Here is a 22,557-nt window from a genome sequence, read left to right on the forward strand (position 1 = left end):
GTTATTTTGTTGCCTAAATAGTAAAACTCATACTGGTTTCAGTGCCACATTTCTTAATCTGATTCTCTCCGCCTCGCGTGGATTAAGTCAACTATATTCCATTACCTTTACTTTAATTTTCTTGACGTTTATCTTGTAACATCTTTTCAGGGCACTATCCATTCTGTTCATCAACTCTTCCTCGTCCTTTGTTATCTTTCACAGAATTGCAGTGCGGACTATGGATGGCTTTTATCACTAAAACAACCAGTTTTCGGTTACGTTGTTTTCTTCAACTGACTGTTAAAACCGCTCAAAATAACCGGTTTCTGGAATAACCGATTTTCGTTTTTTTATTTCTGTTTTTCCTATAATAAATGTATAAATCGAACTAAAACTGGAAAATTTTGAATCCCCCAGTTTTAAGAGACATAAAACCAAAATACTAAATTAACAGGCAAATAAAAAGAAACTTAGTCCATCCACAGTTCGCTGCTTTTCACGAGAAATGATAAATAAAAAATGTCGTGTGACTACGGCCTCCCGTCGGGTAGACCGTTCGCCGGGTGCAAATCTTACGATTTGACGCCACTTCGGCGACTTGCGCGTCAGTGGGGGATGAAATGATGATGATCAGTACAACACAACACCCAGTCCCTAAGAGGAGAAAATCTCCGACCCAGCCGGGAATCGAACCGCGGCCCTTAGGATCGACATTCTGTCGCGCTGACCACTCAGTCAACGGGGGCGGATGAATGATGAATGATTGGACTCTACAGAAAATCGCCAGTATTCTCCTATTGATTCTAATTTTTTGAAATTCTACTCGAATATCGTGGTATTAAGAACAGTGACTGATGAAGGGTGCAAAATTAGGTTTAGGTACTCTATTTTTGGTGTTAATTTGGCCATTTTCAAGGGGTATAGGCAAATAACGGCATATTACATACACACAGGCAACAGATCAGTTAGTTTCAATTTTTCTTGTAAACTATGAATGGATTGTTATAACTTTTCTCTTCATACGATGTCGCAAGGTTGTTGTGGCTCCTCTTGTTCTTAGTATTTTTAAGTAACTGAGCGTTGTACTTCATTGGCAGTGCAATTCGCAAAATACTTCCAGACTGGCGATGATGCCATTCTGTAATACAACTAATGTCCGCCGACAGCAGCAGACCAGATGTGTCAAGCCTCGCATACTGCGTGTACACGCATACCATCCAAGAGTCCACGCCGCGTGGTAACAGGTTCATTATTCTCGGCAATGCTGTACCAACTTTTATGCCACGTATTTATTGCTCGCGTATGTCGGCATTGGCATTAAAATACCGCTGATTACTTTTTGCATCTTCTGTAATAAAGCAATATTTGAATGCAATAGAAATTGTATGAATAAAAATAGTACTGATTTTTTAAAAACAAAGTCTATTTAAAAACCCAGGATTTTGGCACTGCTGCTATGGCTAATAGACATTTTGTTTCTTTACCTAGTTATTAGTAAAAAATAAAAAAAGAAACATCTGTTATACAATAGACAACACGAATGTCGAAACATTATTCTTACTAACAACTAAAGTAGCCCTATCGGTTTTAAACAGTCGGTTTTCACCACCCCTAATGTCAACGGCAGTACTCAAAGGTTTTATTTTTTCTTCCTGAGATAATAACTTTGAGGTTACCTGATGAAAGTGTAATACAATCAGAGAAGTAAAGAATTTGGAAGAGGATTTAACGAAATCGATAGTGTCTTGAAAAGAGGGTGTGAGGTGGTCAAATACAAAGGTAAAACAAGAGTAACGGAATGAGACCGAATTAAATCAGCCGTTAGTAGTAATAGTAACAGTTTTATATATTTATTTTCCGAATTCTGAAAGAGAAGGAGGAAATATACTCAGCGTGCGTCTACGAATGGGATCTCAGAAAAAAAGCAAGACTTCTGTCTATAAAATTTGTCTCTGGGAGCAAATAAGTTGCTGTTTGCTTATATGGCTGCAACACGCGTTTTCCTCTCTGTTTGTCTGAAGCATCCGCAGTACATAATTTGCTTCTTACTGTGAACTGAGGTGACAAAAGTCATGGGATACCTCCTAAAATGGCGTCGAACCTGCTTTTGACCGCCGTAATGCAGCAGCACCACGTGGCATCGATTCAACAAGTCGTTGGAAGTCCTCTGCAGAAGTATTGAGGCAAATACCTCTAGAGCCGTCCATAATTGCGAAAGCGTTGCCGGTGTAGGATTTTGTGGACAAACTGACCTCTCGATTACGTCAAATAGTATTCGACGAGATTCATGTCGGGTGATGTCGGTGGTCAGTCAAATCATTTGCTCGAATTATTCAGAAGATTCCTCAAACCAGTCGTGAACAATTGCGCCCTGGTGACGTGGCGCGTTGTCACCCACAAAAACTGCATCGTTGTACGGGAGCGTGAAGTGCATGAATGGCTGCAAATGGTCTCCAAGTAGCCGAATATAACCATTTCCCGTGAATGTTCGGTTCATTTCATGTAAATACAGCCCATACTTTCTTTCCAGTCTTTGAGTAAAGATCTTTTGTCGAGCGAATGGTTGTATATTAATGTTGTAAGTAGGCTGTTTAGGTTTTTTTATTGGTAACGCCACCTCCGTACGAAAATCACTGGCTGTGCTGTGTGCAGTCTGTGGCTGCTTTGCATTGTTGTAATACTCGCCATTGTAGTGTTAGGCAGCTGGCTGTGAACAGCGTGTAGCGTTGCGCAGTTGGAGGTGAGCCGCCAGCAGTGGTGGATGTGGGGAGAGAGATGGCGGAGTTTTGAAATTTGTCATGAACTGCTATATTTATATATGATGATATAAAGGTAAATACATTGTTTGTTCTCTATTAATATCTTTCATTTGCTAACTATCCCTATCAGTAGTTAGTGCCTTCCATAGTTTGAATCTTTTATTTAGCTGGCAGTAGTGGTGCTCGCTGTATTGCAGTAGCTTGAGCAGCGAAGATTTTTGTGAGGTAAGTGATTTGTGAAAGGTATAGTTTAATGTTAGTCAGGGCCATTCTTTTGTAGGGAATTTTGAAAGTCAGATTGCGTTGCGCTAACAAAATATTGTGTGTCAGTTTAAGCACAGTCATGTATAATTGTTCTAAGGGGACGTTTCATATGTCGACCCTTAGCCTAGGATACCTCACTGGAATCTTCTGATTTTTTCTTGTAGTTTGTGTATTTAGTGTAGCTTTTGTTTATTGCTAGCGCATAATTGTAGAGAGAATCTCCTTTGTAGTTGTAGACTTTCATTGTTGTACAGTAAAACAGTTGTGGCATGCATGTAGATTTGCACCAAGTATTTCGCAGCTACGCTTGCAATTAACTAGATATTATTTTCAGTGCTATGTTAATGTGTTCTCCTATTTTTGCACTTCAAATTGTGCTTTTCTGTGTTATCGTGTGAAATATTGTGACAATTATGGCGTGTGAAAAACGTAACACTAGGCTCCAAACTAAACTGAGAAATAATAGTGACGACGAGCGTAGCTTATCAGCGCCGCAGAGTAATGAATTTACTAATGTTCAAAGTAGTAATTTGGTAACTGTGCACAGGGAAATGGAGCGGGCGTCAAATAATGGCGTGGACAGTGAAACAATTAGTGAAGAGGGAAGCATCATCGATCGATCGGTCGGCAATAGCTCGCCTCAGGAAGCCGAAATGACACGACACGATCTCGCAAATACTGTAGATTCAAGTTTTGGATCCTCACCGTTTTCTCAAATAAGTCAAGACACATTTTCTGCTTGTCAAAATGTGAATGTTTCCGGTGTAAATTCACTGCCGAAAAGCACTGAGGAACATGTTTCAGACACCAATGCATTGTTATTACAATTAATACAACAAATGGGACAAACACAGCAAAAGCTTCAATAGTTAGACACAATGGAACAAAATCTTAAGAAGTTAGACACAATGGAACAACACCAGAGACAAACACAGCAACAGTTAGACACAATGGAACAACACCAGAGACAAACACAGCAACAGTTACACACAATGGAACAAAATCTTCAAAAGTTAGACACCACACTTGAACAAACACGTGAAGATTTAACTACTGAGTTACATAACATTGAATCGAAATGTCAAAAAGTCTGTAATGACGTAAAAACACAAATTTGTGAGCATTTTCAACCTATTTTTTCGCGGCATGAAAATGCATTACAGAATCACGAAGCAGCCATAAAAGAACTGCAAACCATTGTTCATGAAAATCATGAGACCTTGTGGGCTAAAATTGACTCAGTTGCATCTACCGATTCGGTTAAGCAACTTGCAAAAACTCAGGAAAACTTAAAGGACACAGTAGATTCGATTTCAACACAAATGGACACTCTGAAACTTGGTTCAGAAAAACACACTGAGGAAATGTGTTCACTATCGGAGAAAGTAGCCGAACTTTCGGATCAGGTTACTAACTTATCTACAAAGGTAGATGATGATCTGAATGACACAAGACCTGTAGCCTTCACTGACACAGAAGAGTATGAACAAATTAGAAAATTCAAACAGAATCAAAATCAAATCAATACACAGTACAAAAGAGAAATCCGGGAAGTACAAGATCATCTGACACAGGTAATACAAGAATTACGTATTTCAGAGGATACTCGCGCCCCAATACGGGAAGAGGGACACAGAAATACGGAACAGCCACAAAATAATAACACAGGGCATTTCGGAAGTTATGAAAGAAATTGGCAATGTGTACCGAATTTTGAGATGGAACGGCCGACACGACCTAACAATGACCGATATGCGACTCGCCGACATGATGATTTTGACTATAAGCTGTTCATTACTACACGTAAATTCAAAACATTTAAGAATTCTGGCAACGACATTCATCCACAAGCATGGCTTCATCAATTCTCGCATTGTTTTCCTCCCAACTGGTCGTTAGAACACAGATTAGAATTTATGTGTGGCTACTTGGAGAATGAACCAGCTGTAAGAATGCGATCGGTAATTCACGATTGCCACAGTGAAGGAGAGTTTTACCATGCCTTCCTCTCAGCATATTGGTCTCAAGCCACACAAGACCGAGTAAAACATAGCATCATAATGATGAAACGTTATGAACAATCTGAATTTTCCAGTCTTATGAAATATTTTGAAGACATGTTGCATAATAATCAGTATCTTTCAAACCCATACAGCCCCTCAGAACTCATCCGCATTTGCTTAATCAAACTGCCTGAACGTTTACGACATATTATTTTGGCAGGACGTTGCAAAGACGACATTGAAGCATTTCAGGGACTCTTACAAGAATTAGAAATTGACACTGACAATCGCGGAACGCGAAACCAGGAACACAACAATTACAGGTCACATCCGTCGCAATTCCGCAATGAAAGAAGTAATAACTTGACACGACAAGTCTATTCTCACAACACAAATCGTGACCAAAACAGACACCACCCGTATGACAACCGTTGGCAGAGTAGTAATAACTACAGGGAAAGATCACCTCTCCGTGGTAATGACTATCACAGAGACAATAAGAGAAACAGACAATATGGGAACCAAAATAAATACTATCAAGGGAGACAGAATAACTTTAGACGCAGCGGACCAGCGCGCAGTTACGATTCAGGGAGAAATTCTCCACCATGTGACCGACAAGAAAGAAACTACAGGAACTACCGACATGACGACAGACGATGTGATCGTAACGACAGACGTGAATTGCATCAGAACTGGCGGGATTCTTACAGAGCTGGGCCCTCTCGGCAAGGCGAATTTGTATAAGTTAGGTCTCCTAATCCCAATAACAACGCGCGCCAACAAAGAGACAGACAATGACTCGCACCGCAGGCACCCACGTGCGCTGGCTGGCTCAGAGAAAAATAACATTGACGCTAACCTTGTGAAAAATTTCAGTATTCCTTACCGACGTATACTGCATGATAATTGCGTTCAAGCTGAAATTCTGAGTACTTTGAAGAGTAAAAGATTGTACCACATTTCACATGTACAACCGATTATTGAAAGATAATCTGCCTTTTAACTTTGTCTTTGCCATATAACGTTTCCCTTTACATTACTAGTATGCTGTGTCAGACTTAGAATCTGTTAACATGCAACAATGTTTGAAGTTAAATATCCAGTCAAGAACCAAGAGAACTTATTTAAACAGAAATTACGAATGCATTGTTATAATGAACAGACGACACAGTGTTGTTAGTTGTACATTCTTGCTTGTTAGTTGCACGATTACGTAACGACTATCAGGCTTACATACTTAGGGCACATACTGGTACTGCTAATGAGATTTTAATGCAACATTTTGGTTTACTTGAAAATACATTCTGGGTTTAAAGTACTTTCTGTGAAATACCAGAGGACACAGTGGTTAGTTTATGTGACAGCTACACGATGTTATCACGATGCTACTAATGAGTGACAATTTACAATGTTGCTTTTGCGGTGTATCTGTTTTATATCTGCACAGTTTTTCTGAATTCTTCTGGAAAGTAAAACATTTTTTAGTAGTAACTTTTGTGGTATAGCAACAATGAGACAGCCTTTTTCGTGGCATAACAATACGTTACTGTACAGTACTTTCTTCATCACGCCAATAAGCATAATAACTACGATATCTATACGCAAAGCATTTCACTTTTGTTTATCATGTGGTAAGTACATTGACTTCTGCAGAACTTAGCTTTCGGAGGACGATAACTACGACACTTCCACAGAGATTATGTTGCGACAAGATGCACAGTTTAGCGCTACAGTACACGCATTTGAGTGATTAATCTTATACTTAAAACACTTATTTTTAAATATATTTTTAATTACAAAGAAAGTTTTCCGTGATACATTTCATTCCATTGCTGTAATTTGTAACACCTGAGGGTATAATTACATTAATCCTCAGGAGGGTACACGCTTACTTTGTGTACCATGTGTGTGGCAACCACAAGGAACCCTAGCTAATATGGTATTTGCTTATACAACTTTACACATCGGTACCATATTTCTCTAACACACAAATTACACATCTATCTGATCATTTAACTGAGAGATAAACTTTTTCTATTACATCAGTGACATATGTTTACGCAATTACAGAGTTGGATTACTTCACACTTACGAAATTGTATTTTGTCTGTACTGTGTGAACTGTTCATATTTTTTTTGGAACCATTGTGATACTATGAGAGCTTTGAATGATGTATTTGGTATGGATTCATGATTTTTAAAGTACGTTTGAGGCAGATGACACTTTTGACATGAGCAGAGAATTTTTTTTGATTATTGGAGGAAGCTACGACGATTTTGAGATTTGACTGAGGTGTTATGATGTTATTTTTACGACGACGATGTGTATTATGCTGCTGAGGTATGTTTATGATTAATAGGCTGATGCTATATGAGTTATTTGATTATGATACTTATCTGTTATGATGCAATTTTGAAGAAGTGTCGACGAATAAGGTAAGGAGTAATGAATAGTGGTTAGGGACGCTGACTTGTGAAAAAGGATGTTGGAAACCGAGAATCGTACTTTAAGAGTTATGAAATGTGTGTGTAAATGCGTGACTGTATCACAATGCCGGCGAAAATTTTTTTGGACACTTATATTTATAGGATTTTCTTTCTACAGATTTGCAACGCTAATTCTTGACCTGTGAAATATTTTTATGTGAGACTGTCACTGTAGCGGAAACTGCTGTCGTAAATATTTCCGTAAGAAAGTTAAGTGACCACCTGCACGTAATGCGTCGTGGGCACCCACCTGGGCGACAGCCACCCGAAAAAAAAAAAAAAAAAAAAGCCATTAGCCTTTCAGCGGCACAGGTAGAAAAAAAAGGGGGACGCCATTAACCTCGCTTCTGACATTCCTTTGTAGAAAGCATCGCAAAAACGACACGGTCGAACTTGAAAACATATGATTACACTAGCTCTTAATTTACGATATTTACTGAAATGCCTAATGAAATGACGAGAAATATTTTTACATCTGCACACCTGATTATGACAAGCGTCTTTCTACGAGAGGTGAGAGAGTTTCTACTAACTTATGAAATGTCACATGACTATTGAATGATATTTTTATGCTTTGGTTTGCGTAATTGCTTATTTCATTTAATATCTGGTTTCCAGCTGTGTTGCAGCATTGGTTTTATAAAATAAACTTAAATGCATCTGCTAATGTGAACACTTTCTGTCACCAGATCTATTAAATAATAATTTTGTGATCCACATTCTTCAAAAAAGGAGCACTTGGAAAGGAAAGAACAATAAGAAGGAACTAGTAACAGTAACACGTAATTTTCTTTACAAGTACATGGTAATATTTCTTTTTACAATCAATTGTTGTGGTGCACCACTTTAATTACTTAGACATTAAGATGTGATTATACATTTCCCTTATCTGCATTGTTATCTTTAGTGTACTATTTTTTCTGCTTGAGCTATGTCATGTTTAGATATAAGCTGCTGTTTGCCAGGCATAGTGCTACTGAACTTTAATTTGTGTTACTCTGCTAAGCCAGATTTATTGTTTGTTTGCTGCGCATTGCCTCATATTAGTTGTAATGTTGAATTGCTTGGTAATTTAGATTTACTGTAGCTTGCTTTGCGATTTTCCTTTTTTTTATTGCTGTTTATATTAATTGTTTTATGTGCTGCTGCATTGCCTCGTTCCTTAGTTTAGCATCTGAGCTCAGTAGATTTAAGTTAGCTTAAGAGGAGGTAGACTATATAAGAAACTGACTATGGACAATATGAAAAAGATTTGGGCCAAAATGAGTATTGTACACTGAGAAATAATTATATTGAAAGAAATATGAATAGAATACAGAAAGCAGGTATAGATAGGACTTTTTGGGAATAATGTTGAATGAAGGGAGATCTCCAAGAAGTAAAGAAAGTTTTGCTTGCAAAATACTGCAGTACAACAAACCCTGTCCTTTCCTATTGGTGTTATCCCACTATATGTTTGTGTACCCTTGTGTATTTGTTTTCTTCCTGTCTCTGTGTAGTTTCATAGGATTTTTTCTTCTTCTAATAGTAAGCTACATTCACTATGATGAGGAATACTGTTATCCTCAAGTATAATTGGCATTAATAATATGTTATTTACCTTGTAAATATGCTTAGACATTATTTATTCTGTTTTGTTTTAATGCTCATGTGTAAAGTTGATGTTCCAAAAGTTATTCTGATCTTTTATGTATCTACTCATGTCATAATTCCTGTAACATTGATGTATATGTTTATTTCTATTCTTTTGTAAAGCCTGTGTTACTACAATTGTTATCTATATTGCTATGTTCTTTAATGATGTATTTTGTACCTTTGTAATTGTATTCTCATGTTATAAAATTTTACTTGACACCAGTTCATCAAACTTGTGAGTTACATTTCACTGCACACGTTTCTGTTGGTCATAGTATATGGACAATATGTGAGAAGTTGGGACTGTTAGTGTTTGCACGTGTGTTACTAATTCAGCAAGGGACTGGATAACAGCATTGCTGGTTCTAAGGACAATTCCAAAAACTTTGTGAGTGCACAAGTGGTGGTTTATGGACTTGCTATATTCTCCGCAAGACTCTTCGATGGTGAATGTGCACCTGCACAATCGCAACAGATGGCTGCTGGACATTTCTACAAGGACTACAGTGGGTCTGCACCTCTGGTGGCCCACCAATACCATTATCTCTACAAGGACTACAGTGGGTCTGCATCTTTGATGGCCCACCAATACCATTATTTCTACTAGGACTACAGTGGGTCTACACCTTTGCTGACTCACCAGTACCATTATTTCTGCAAGGACTGCAGTGGGTCTGCGCCGCTGATGGCCCACTAATACCGTAATCTCTACTAGGACTGCAGTGGGTCTACTCTGTGATGACCTACCTACCAATGTTCTTCAAAACGTCGAATGACTCTGCTGTGGGTTTGCTATGTTGTGGCCCATTACCTGTCAGCATGTCAAGAGTCAGCACTGTCTTTCCGTTGGAAGGACAACACTACTTCTTCAAGACTGCATGGAAATCCACTACTTCTGTGTGCATTTTCTTCTACTGCTCAGACTTTGAGAAAAACACTATATTTTACCATAGTGAATGATCAGGACTGTCTTTATGGACTGTGACAAAATTTAAGCTTTTGACCAACGTTGTATCAATAAGTGTGTGCATTTGATATCTTTGTTATTGTAATTATGAAAAATTTTTTCAAATCTGTATTGGGCACTGCCCAAACCAATTTCTAAAATTTTTTGTGGGGAGCATGGGGGCTATGTAAGTAGGCTGTTTAGGTTTTTTTATTGGTAACGCCACCTCTGTACGAAAATCACTGGCTGTGCTGTGTGCAGTCTGTGGCTGCTTTGCATTGTTGTAATACTCGCCATTGTAGTGTTAGGCAGCTGGCTGTGAACAGCGCGTAGCATTGCGCAGTTGGAGGTGAGCCGCCAGCAGTGGTGGATGTGGGGAGAGAGATGGCGGAGTTTTGAAATTTGTCATGAACTGCTATATTTATATATGATGATATAAAGGTAAATACATTGTTTGTTCTCTATTAATATCTTTCATTTGCTAACTATCCCTATCAGTAGTTAGTGCCTTCCATAGTTTGAATCTTTTATTTAGCTGGCAGTAGTGGTGCTCGCTGTATTGCAGTAGCTTGAGCAGCGAAGATTTTTGTGAGGTAAGTGATTTGTGAAAGGTATAGTTTAATGTTAGTCAGGGCCATTCTTTTGTAGGGAATTTTGAAAGTCAGATTGCGTTGCGCTAACAAAATATTGTGTGTCAGTTTAAGCACAGTCATGTATAATTCTTCAAAAAGGGGACGTTTCAATGTTAAGTATGGATCTAATGCATCAGCATATTCCTTTCGGAGTATGCTGATACAATAGCTCCATACTTAACAATCACATACAACCGTTCGGATGACGAAAGATCCGTACCCAAAGACTGGAAAGTTGCACAGGTCACACCAATACTCAAGAAAGGTACTTGGAGTAATCCACTAAATTACAGGCCCATATCGTTAGCGTCGATATGCAGCAGGATTTTAGAACATATATTGTGTTCGAACATTATGGATTACCTCGAAGAAAACAGTCTATTGACACACAGTCAACATGGGTTTAGGAAACATCGTTCCTGTGAAACACAACTAGCTCTTTATTCACAAGAAGTGTTGAGTGCTATTGACAAGGGATTTCAGATCGATCCCGTATTTCTGGATTTCCGGAAGGCTTTTGACACATGGAGTGAAATTGCGTGCTTATGGAATATCGCCTCAGTTATGTGAGTGGATTTATGATTTCCTGTCAGAGAGGTCACAGTTCGTAGTAACTCACGGAAAGTCATCGAGTAAAACAGAAGTGATTTCCGGCGTTCCCCAATGTAATGTTATAGGCCCTTTGCTGTTCCTTATCTATATAAATGATTTGGGAGATAATCTGAGCAGCAGTCTCTGGTTGTTTGCAGATGACGCTGTCGTTTATCGACTAATGAATTCATCAGAAGATCAGAACATACTGCAAAACGATTTAGAAAAGATATCTGAATGGTGCGAAAAGTGGCAGTTGACCCTAAATAACGAAAAGTGTGAGGTCATCCACATTAGTGCTAAAAGGAACTCGCTAAACTTCGGTTACACGATAAATCAGTCTACTCTAAAATCAGTAAATTCAGCTACATTGGCTACAATTACAACTACGAACAACTTAAATTGGAAGGAACACGTAGAACATGTTGTGGGGAAGGCTAACCAAAGACTGCGTTTTATTGGAAGGACACTTAGAAAATGTAGGAGACCTACTAAGGAGACTGCCTACACTACGTTTGTCCATTATCTTTTAGAATACTGCTGCGCGGTGTGGGATCCTTACTAGATAGGAATGACGAAGTAAATCGAAAAAGTTGAATGAAACGCAGCACGTTTTGTATTATCGCGAAATAAGGGAGAGAGTGTCACTGAAATTATGCAGGATTTGGGTGGACATCATTAAAGTAAAGGCGTTTTTCGTTGCGACGGAATCATTTCACCAACTTTCTCCTCCGAATGCGAAAATATTTTGTTGACACCAACCTACGTAGGGAGGAACAATCACCACGATAAAATAAGGGAAATCAGAGCTCGTACGGATAGATATAGGTGTTCATTATTTCTGCGTGCTATACGAGATTGGAATAGTAGAGAATTGTGAAGGTGGTTCGAACAACCCTCTGCCAGACACTTGACTGTGATTTTCAGAGTATCCATGTAGATGTATATACAGGGTGTTTCAAAAATGACCGGTATTATTGAAACGGCAATAAAAACTAAACGAGCAGCGATAGAAATACACCGTTTGTTGCAATATGCTTGGGACAACAGTACATTTTCAGGCGGACAAACTTTCGAAATTACAGTAGTTACAATTTTCAACAACAGATGGCGCTACAAGTGATGTGAAAGATATAGAAGACAACGCAGTCTTTGGGTGCGCCATTCTGTACGTCGTCTTTCTGCTGTAAGCGTGTGCTGTTCACAACGTGCAAGTGTGCTGTAGGCAACATGGTTCATTCCGCAGAACAGAGGATTTTTCTGGTGTTGGAATTGCACAGCCTAGAACACAGTGTTGCTGCAACAAGACGAAGTTTTCAACGGAGGTTTAATGTAACCAAAGGACCGAAAAGCGATACAATAAAGGATCTGTTTGACAAATTTCAACGGACTGGGAACGTGACGGATGAACGTGCTGGAAAGGTAGGGCGACCACGTACGGCAACCACAGAGGGCAACGCGCAGCTAGTGCAGCAGGTGATCCAACAGCGGCCTTGGGTTTCCGTTCGCCGTGTTGCAGCTGCGGTCCAAATGACGCCAACGTCCACGTATCGTCTCATGCGCCAGAGTTTACACCTCTATCCATACAAAATTCAAACGCGGCAACCCCTCAGCGCCGCTACCATTGCTGCACGAGAGACATTCGCTAACGATATAGTGCACAGGATTGATGACGGCGATATGCATGTGGGCAGCATTTGGTTTACTGACGAAGCTTATTTTTACCTGGACGGCTTCGTCAATAAACAGAACTGGCACATATGGGGAACCGAAAAGCCCCATGTTGCAGTCCCATCGTCCCTGCATCCTCAAAAAGTACTGGTCTGGGCCGCCATTTCTTCCAAAGGAATCATTGGCCCATTTTTCAGATCCGAAGCGATTACTGCATCACGCTATCTGGACATTCTTCGTGAATTTGTGGCGGTACAAACTGCCTTAGACGACACTGCGAACACCTCGTGGTTTATGCAAGATGGTGCCCGGCCACATCGCACGGCCGACGTCTTTAATTTCCTGAATGAATATTTCGATGATCTTGTGATTGCTTTGGGCTATCCGAAACATACAGGAGGCGGCGTGGATTGGCCTCCCTATTCGCCAGACATGAACCCCTGTGACTTCTTTCTGTGGGGACACTTGAAAGACCAGGTGTACCGCCAGAATCCAGAAACAATTGAACAGCTGAAGCAGTACATCTCATCTGCATGTGAAGCCATTCCGCCAGACACGTTGTCAAAGGTTTCGGGTAATTTCATTCAGAGACTACGCCATATTATTGCTACGCATGGTGGATATGTGGAAAATATCGTACTATAGAGTTTCCCAGACCGCAGCGCCATCTGTTGTTGAAAATTGTAACTACTGTAATTTCGAAAGTTTGTCTGCCTGAAAATGTACTGTTGTCCCAAGCATATTGCAGCAAACGGTGTATTTCTATCGCTGCTCGTTTAGTTTTTATTGCCGTTTCAAATATACCGGTCATTTTTGAAACACCCTGTATATATCATCAGGGAGCCACAACTAGTTTATACAGTGCCTTGTTCACAACTTGGGTCCATGTCTCCGTAGGGTCTGCGCCGTACTCTAAACTACTGTCAGCTCTTACCAACCGAGACGGGAACTCACGTGACCAGGCCAGAGGTTTCAGGTCGTCGACACAGGCCCAGGAGAGACGCTGCATGTGATGTAGTGCTGTTAGCAAAGTCACTCGCGTCGGTCGTCTGCTGCCATAGCCCATTAACGTCAAATTTCGCCGCACTGTCCTAGCGGTTGAGTTCGACGTACGTCCCACATTGATTTCTGTGGTTATTTCACGCAGAATTGCTTGTCTGTTAGCACTGACAACTCGGCGCAACCGACGCTGCTGTCAGTCGCTACGTAAAAGCTGTCGACCATTACGTTGTCCGTGGTGAGAGGTAATGACTCAGATTTGGTATTCTCGGAACACTCTGGACACTGGAGGATCTCGGAATTCCCTAACGATTTTCCGAAATGGAATGTCCCATGCGTCTAGCTCAACTACCATTCCACATTGAGAATCTGTTAATTTCCGTTTTGCGGCCATAATCAAGTGGGAATCCTTTTCACACGAATCACCTGAGTAGAAATGACAGCTCCGCCAATGCAAATGCCCTTTTATACCCTGCGTACGCGATACTACTGTCGTCTGCAAATGTGCGTATCGCTATCCCACGACTTTCGTCACCACAGTTTACGTGTATGTTAGATAAAATAGTTTTGAACATGTCACGTTTCTATGTTGAAATCTTCCCTCCGCCGTCCCTTTCTATCTTATACACTGAAGCGCCAAAGAAACCGGTATAGGCATGCGTATCCAAATACACAGTGTTGTAGTCGGCGCGCGAGCGATGGGACACAGCACCTCCGAGGTAGAGATGAAGTGAGAATTTCCCCGTACGACCATTTCACTAGTGTAGGATACCGTGAATATCAGGAATCCGGTAAAACGTCAAAACCCCGATATCCATGCGGCCGGGAAAAGATTCTGCAAGACAGGGGCCAACGAAGACTGAAAAGGATCGTTTAACTTGACAGAACTGCAACCCTTCCGCAAATTACTGCAGATTTCAATTTAGGGCCGCAAATTACTGCAGATTTCAATTTAGGGCCATCAACATGTGTCAGCGAGCGAACCATTCAATGAAAAATCAGGGATATGGGCTTTCGGAGCCGGAGGACCACTTGATGACTGCACGACAAAATGTTTTACGCTTCACCTGGGCCCGTCAACACCGTCACTGGGCTGTTGATGACTGGAAACATGTTGCCTCGTCGGTCGAGTCTCGTTTCAAATTCTATCGAGCGGATGAACGTGTATGGGTATGGAGATAACCTCTTGAATCTATGGACCCTACATGTCAGCAGGGGACTGCTCACGCTGGTTGGGGCTCTGTAATGGTGTGGGCTGTGAGCAGTTTGAGTGATATGGAACCCCTGATACGTCTAGATACAACACTGACAGCTGACACGTACATAAGCATCCTGTCTGATCACCTGCATCCATTCATATGCATTGTGCATTCCGACGGACTTGGGCAATTCCAACAGGACAATCCAATACCCCACACGTAAAGAATTGTTACAGAGTGGCTCCAGGAACACTCTTCTGAGTTTAAACACTTCCGCTGGCCACCATACTCCCCAGATATGATCATTATTGAGCATATTAGGATGACTTGCAAAGTGCTGTACAGTAGAGATCTCCAGCCCCTCGTACTCCTATAGATTTATGGGCAGCATTGCAGGATTCATGGTGTCAATTCCCTCCACTACTACTTCAGACATTAGTCGAGTCCATGCCACATCGTGTTGTGGCACTTCCGTGTGCTTGCGAGGCCCTACATGATATTGCGCTGGTGTACCAGTTTTTTTAGCTCTTCAGTGTAATTTTTGGTATCCTCAACACAATCTAGCATGCGGAGTCATTAAGTTTGCAGGGTTGGTAGCAATCACACAGAACCGAAAACTAATGTACTTTGTTTCATTTGTTTTTATTTATCTATTTTTTCTGTTTTTCCCAAGGAGTTTTGTCATGTCCCAAAGTTTATTCGTATAAACTTCCTTCAACTATATTCAGTCAAACAGACCAAGCATCTGCCCCGGTGATTTTGGTGAGTATCATGCCCATTGAGAGAAATGCAGAGTCTATATAGCAAAGAGCCGAGCAAAGTGGCCAGGCTAAGGTACTCCAATTTTTTTAAGCTGAGTAGCAATAGATGGGACTGCATAGAAATGAGCGATTATAATCTGCAACCGTTGAAGTGTAATGGTGAATACTTTAAGTACTTTAGGATGAAATTACGGACTTTAAACAATTCAGTATTCACGAAGTTTCAAAATGGCTACTTTGCGTGACATGAGGGGGCAAAGTGACCACTTAATTTTAAACTCAAAATAAGAACTAAATATTTGTATTGTGTAACATGATTCGAATTAAATTATGTACACTTCTCAAATAAAAGTCAAACTGTGTTCCTCAGCTCCTGTTCAGAATTCTTGGGCCCAGAGGGAGCAAACCTGGCACTAGCCCACTACCCTTCTGTCCTTGAATTTGAAAATCTTTCTACGAAAGACATACACTCACTGTCTTCGTTGTTGTCGTTAAAAAGAGGTTTTCTAGGGTTGGGTTTCCTGCTCTTGACTCTGTTCTTTTTACTGTCTTTCTTCTCTTCGACTGCTTTCCCTTTTTCCTTCTATATATTTTATTTTTCTTGTCTTCCCTTATTTGCTCGTCTACATCACTTTTGTGAGGACTTGCTGTAAGAAACACCTTAGAGTTCATCTTCCGGTCGCTGCTTTTACGTTTTCCTTCTACTGAGAGTACGCAAAAGCCATTGCCGAAATGTCCACTTTGACCAGACTGACACCATTTCATGAAAGGTGTATACCCTCTAATAGAATTACCGAAATTTGAGTAACTGAAGTAGGCTTATGGAGTCTAGATCTGAAACTTTCAACACAATTTCATTGAAAAGACGTAAGTCACACCTCTCCACAATAAATACACAAACTGACAACTTGCCTTACATAAGAATAACTAAAATCACCAAAAATCATTATAACTGTGAGGGGTGTAACAGCAACAGGTTACGCTTCATGGGGTTGACTTGGCTCTCCAGGGAGAGAATACGTTAAAGCATTTCTCACGTCATGCCAGTACATTATATTATAACCGTCAGGGACACAAATAGTCACTTTGTCCGCCAAATGCACTTTGTCCGGCTGTCCCCTATATTATCGCTTTCTGGACCTAAGATTCATTCTGCTCACATTTCGCTGTAAATATACATGAATCCTTAGCGCCTCCCGTCTTTTAAAAATTTTTCTTACTTTATTTCTTGATGTAGATTAACATGTGATCTTAACAACAGGAATGATTTGTAAGATCTTCATTTGGACTAGCTCGTTTTAATTCTTTGACACATGTAACTAATCTACAACTTCCTTGTTTTTTGTTTATCATTTGGGTTGATTCCGCCCAACCACAGAACCCTAAGATGTATTACCTCGTAGTCCCTGTCTTAGTCACGTAATAAATGTCTTAAGAAATTAACTATTCATTTTTCCCCAATTTGCTGAGCTTCCAACGTACCTAGCTACCCATAAGATTAGTTTTCCTTTTGCATTTCATCTTCACTTTGTGCGTGATAGGCAAAATAAGTAGAACACAGGCAAGTAGCTCACGTCAAGTGCATAAGTATTTCCCCATTTGATGGACGTGTCGCAAATCCAGGCAACACAAACAAGTAAAGAACTCAAGGCCAGATAGCAGGGCCGGGTTAAGAGGGACGGAGGCCTTAGAGGGGATCCAGACCCAGGGCTCTAGGTGGACGGGGGCCTTCCCTCCGATCGAGTTCTAAACTGGACGTCAAGTAATAGTCATTCAAGGTACAATAATCATCATAGGATAAAATATAACCAAAAATATGAAACAAATTTCTTCGTTTCATACGTCGGCTATCTTAACAAATTAGCAAAAACCAGTTTTTTAAAAAGGCATATCGAATACAGGGCATGACAATCGTGATTCATATTTTATCGTTGAACAGAAGTGTTCTGCAGTCTCATGCAGTTATAGAATACCCAGACCCAGTCCAGCGAAAAATTAAGTCACTATGTAGTTGCGCAATAGGTTATATTCCTTTCATTCCGGCTATTTGTAAGCAACATAAGCGGGGAGTTGCGTGGAATTTTTTGACCAGAACAACAAGTGGATTGCTTCTAAGACTTTCGTGCGCTCTCGCCCCTTCCTTCTTTTGTTGTTGTAGAGCTTAAGTGTTAATTCGGAGTCACTGTTGTTTAGAGCTTTGTGAAGTACTGTATATTTACAGATTGGCTGTTGTTAGTAGGTGGGATGACATTACTTTTGCTAGTCAATTGGTGTATAGCTCTTATTTGAGTTTCATTTGTGGTTTTCGGCGCTACGGTCGCAGGTTCGAATCCTGCCTCGGGCATGGATGTGTGTGATGTCCTTAGATTAGTTAGGTTTAATTAGTTCTAAGTTCTAGGTGACTGATGACCTCAGAAGTTAAGTCGCATAGTGCTCAGAGCCATTTGAACCATTTTTTGTGGTTTTCGTGACTTGAAATGGAATGCCTTTGCGTGAGAGAGTTTTCCAGTAGTTCCAGCAAAAGAAAAGCAGCACAGAAATAAGTACCTAAATTTGTGAAGTAACTTCTAAAAATGAATTCACATTTTACGTAGAAAGATTACTCCATTGGTAATATTAGTCAAATGTGTACCGAACCAGAACCTCCTGCACCTGTGCCAACTTACACTAAGGAGTGTTTGACAAGTTCCGGGCAATATGAAATTGTTGTGGAGCAGTATTTTGCAGGTAAAACGGGTATTAAAGCGATTGTTGAACCAGGCGATCACAAAACCGAAACCGGTGACAGTACTGACTGTGAATTAGTTGAATTCCGCAACATCGGAGTCTAATGCATCGAAATGGAAAAACGTGAAATACGGATTCATGGAACTGTGTATAAAGAAAAGTTTGGGTTATTTTAAGAACAAATCACAAAAAAGATACCCTCTCGAAAGCTTGTTCTCTAGAAAACTGCTAAACGTATGGAAAACTGAAACAAAATGGTTGTTTTATTCCGAATCTGGAGGAAATACATTTTCTATTTTCTGTAAATTATTCACTGACACCGTGGACTTGGAAAAAATGCATATTCAGTTATCAAAATGTGGATTTTCTGACAGGAAGAACAGCGCTAATCATCGCAAACGTTTAGTGACGTGGTTTCTACGATCGAAGAAAGAGGGACTTATCGACAGTCAACAGCAGCATACGATTAAAACAGAGGTTAATTATTGGCAAGAAGTGCTTTGGTGCGTGATAGTAGTTATGCGTTTGGCATTTGCTTTCGTGGTGATAAGGAAATTTTTGGAATCACAAACAATGGTACCTATTTGGGTTCCCTCTAACTATCTGCTCATTCTGACTCGTTTTTGTAAGACCCAAGGACATGTCTCCAAAGGTCGTGGCCATTAATCGTGTTTGTCCATGACTATATGTGAAGAATCCATCGCCCTTATGGGAATCAAGGGACTGAGAGAAATGGTTGGCGAAATCCAAACAGCAAAATACTATGTACTAGCTGCAGATTCAACGGTAGATGCGGTACATGAAGGTATTGTTTTGAAGGAAGAGTTCACCGAAAATTTTTTGTTTTGTTCCCATACATAGTCATTCGGAAGAAAGTCTTAGGACCGTTATCCTAGATCTCTTTGGAAAAAACAATGGTAGGAGAGAAGATTGTCGTTCGCAGTCCTTTGACAACGCCAGTAACATGAGTAGAAAGTATTCAGATTTATGTGCAAACACAAAGGAATTGAATTCGTTAGCTTTTCATGCGCCCTGTGCTGCGTACTCATTAAACCTCGTGGTGCAAAACAGTGCACAGGAATCGTTAGAATCAGTCTTTTTGGTAGCTTCTACTTATCATTGGCACACTCTTGTGAAGAATAATGGATTACTTAAGACATTGCCCGATATTACATGTTCGTAGCGTGAGGAATAAATATCGAGTTCGACAGAGTTTCGATGCCGTTTACGTGCCACATTTTGTAGAAATTGTCGAGAACAGAGAAGAAAAGGCAGCGACAAGAAATGTGGCAGAATCGTGTAAAAAATAAAAAGACTGGAGTAAGTAATATTGGTTGTTTTATGGGATGTCGTGTTGTTTCGAGTGGACAAAACTATGAAATATTATCAGAAACCTGCACTGGACTTAATCAGCGGGTGTCAAACGTTGCGATCATTTTTCAGACATGTCAGGAAAAAATCTGGTGAATATGAAAACCAAGCCAGGAGCTTAAGTGAGCACGTGTATCAAGAACACAGCGACGAAAAGAAACGCAAAATAAGAGGAATTGACTGAACGTGATAAATTTCGTGTGGCACATATTGCAATTGTTGATAAATTATAAGCAGAACTAAAAACGGGAGAGGAAAATTATGGCCAAATAGTCGATCTTTTCTTACCTTTAACACACAATATACTGCAGCAAGAAGCTATAGAACTCTTGAGGGAAACGTCAAAGGTTTGTGCAAAATAGCGAGGTGATATCGATGGAGAAAGTTTTTGTTATGAAGTTCTTCATTTTAGTGCTTCTCCAAACTATCCCTTTTCAAGAACAAATTACATGCTACAATAAAAGATGAACACATTTCAATTATCCCCTTGTTATCAACTGAACATGAGGTGGCCAGTTCTCTTGATTCCCAGGATGTGATAGAGGATTTCGCTAAGTCGAAAGCGAGAAAAAGAAACTTTTTAGGTACTCATTTATTATTTTTTGTGTTTACGTAACAGTTTTAATTTGTGCGTTTTTAAATGCAAAAAATGGTTCAAATGGCTCTGAGCACTATGGGACTTAACTTCTGTGGTCATCAGTCCCCTAGAACTTAGAACTACTTAAACCTAACTAACCTAAGGACATCACACACATCCATGCCCGAGGCAGGATTCGAACCTGCGATCGTAGCAGTCGCGCGGTTCCGGACTGAGCGCCTTAACCGCGAGACCACCGCGGCCGGCTTTTTAAACGCAGTTGGAACGTTTCATTAGGTATAACATCATCTAATTCATGGCATGATTGATACCGTGGAAGTATTTGTATTCCCTTACCTTTTCTATTGCACTTTCACAGAAATGTATTAGCCCTACATGAAGTAAACAAGAGCCATACATTTTTTGAGCTCTTTGCCTCCACATGGGCTATCCCGGCTCTAGCAGATAGCCATAAATACTAAACCACGTACGTGCTTCAAAGGACACAGCCGATTTCCATCCTCATCCTTGAAGAAATCCGAGCGTTTTCTGCGTCTCTAATGTCCTCCTCGAATATGGAATGATAACCCTTATTCTCCTTCCTTTCTTTTTACCCTGGTATCTGTGCTTGTTGACATAATCACACTCCTTGCTAATACCTAAGTCCTCCGGTAACAACTTCAGAGACAGTAGCAGATTTCGTGCCGTCACCTGTCACCGATTTTCGACGTTGGATGTCACTACTCTTGTTCATGGTTCCCTTTTATGTAACAGCACATCATAAGCGGTTTATGGATAAATCCATCGTAAACACTTTTTCTGTTCATGTTGTCTGTTCCGTACACATGTTATCACTGTTGCGCTCATTCTGGGAATCCTACTCCATCTTGTGCAACCCTCTCCATCTCTGCATAACTACTACCATCTATGTCCATTTGAAGCTGCTCTGACTCTACAATTTTTATCCACCACATTTCCCATCGTTACCAAATTAACTATTTCGTGGTGTCTCAGGACGTTTGTTATCCGAAACTTTCTTCTAGTCAGGCCGATCCATATATTTATTTTCTACCCACTTTGATACAGTTGTCTCCATCAGTTACTGAATTAATCTCAAGCATTATTTTGTAGCACGACATTTCAAATGCTTCTACCATCCTCTTATCGGTATTGTTTATTGTCAATGTTTCACGTCCGTAGAAAGTTATTCTCCAGACAAGTTTCTTTTAGAAAAGACATTAATAAATTTATCTTTTCTAGAAACGCTTATCTTGCTACTGACAGTCCATATTTTATATACTTCAGCTGTCGTCAGTTATTTTGCTTCCTAAACAGCGTAGCTTATCTACTACTTTCAGTGTGTCATTTCATGATATAATTCTCTAAGCATCTCTAATTTATTTCAACCACATTCCATTACCTCGATTTATTGTTGTTGATATTAAATTTTTCTTTTCCTTTTTTTTAAAGACATTGGCAGTCCAATCATCTCCTATCCCGTGTCGTCTGTCGTCTTTGGCAGAATTACGATGTCATCGGTAAGAAGGCAGCAGCCGATTTGTCGACCAATTTGACCTATGTTTTAACTCACAATGAGGCGAATGTGATATGTATTTTAGGGTCTTGTGAAATGTCCGGTACACAGTTTTCATCAGCCATGAAGTTTCATATCAGCGCACACTCCGCTGGAAAGTGAAAATCTCGTTCTAGAAACATCCCCCAGGCTGTGGCTAAGCCATGTCTCCGCAATATCCTTTCTTTCAGGAGTGCTAGTTCTGCAAGGTTCGCAGGAGAGCTTCTGTAAAGTTTGGAAGGTAGGAGACGAGGTACTGGCAGAAGTAAAGCTGTGAGGAAGAGGCGTCAGTCACGCTTGGGTAGTTTAGATGGTAGAGCACTTGCCCGCCAAAGGCGAAGGTCCGGAGTTCGAGTCTCGGTCCCGCACACAGTTTT

The sequence above is a fragment of the Schistocerca serialis genome, chromosome 2, assembly GCF_023864345.2.
Source record: "Schistocerca serialis cubense isolate TAMUIC-IGC-003099 chromosome 2, iqSchSeri2.2, whole genome shotgun sequence".
Taxonomy (NCBI): Eukaryota; Metazoa; Arthropoda; class Insecta; order Orthoptera; family Acrididae; genus Schistocerca; species Schistocerca serialis.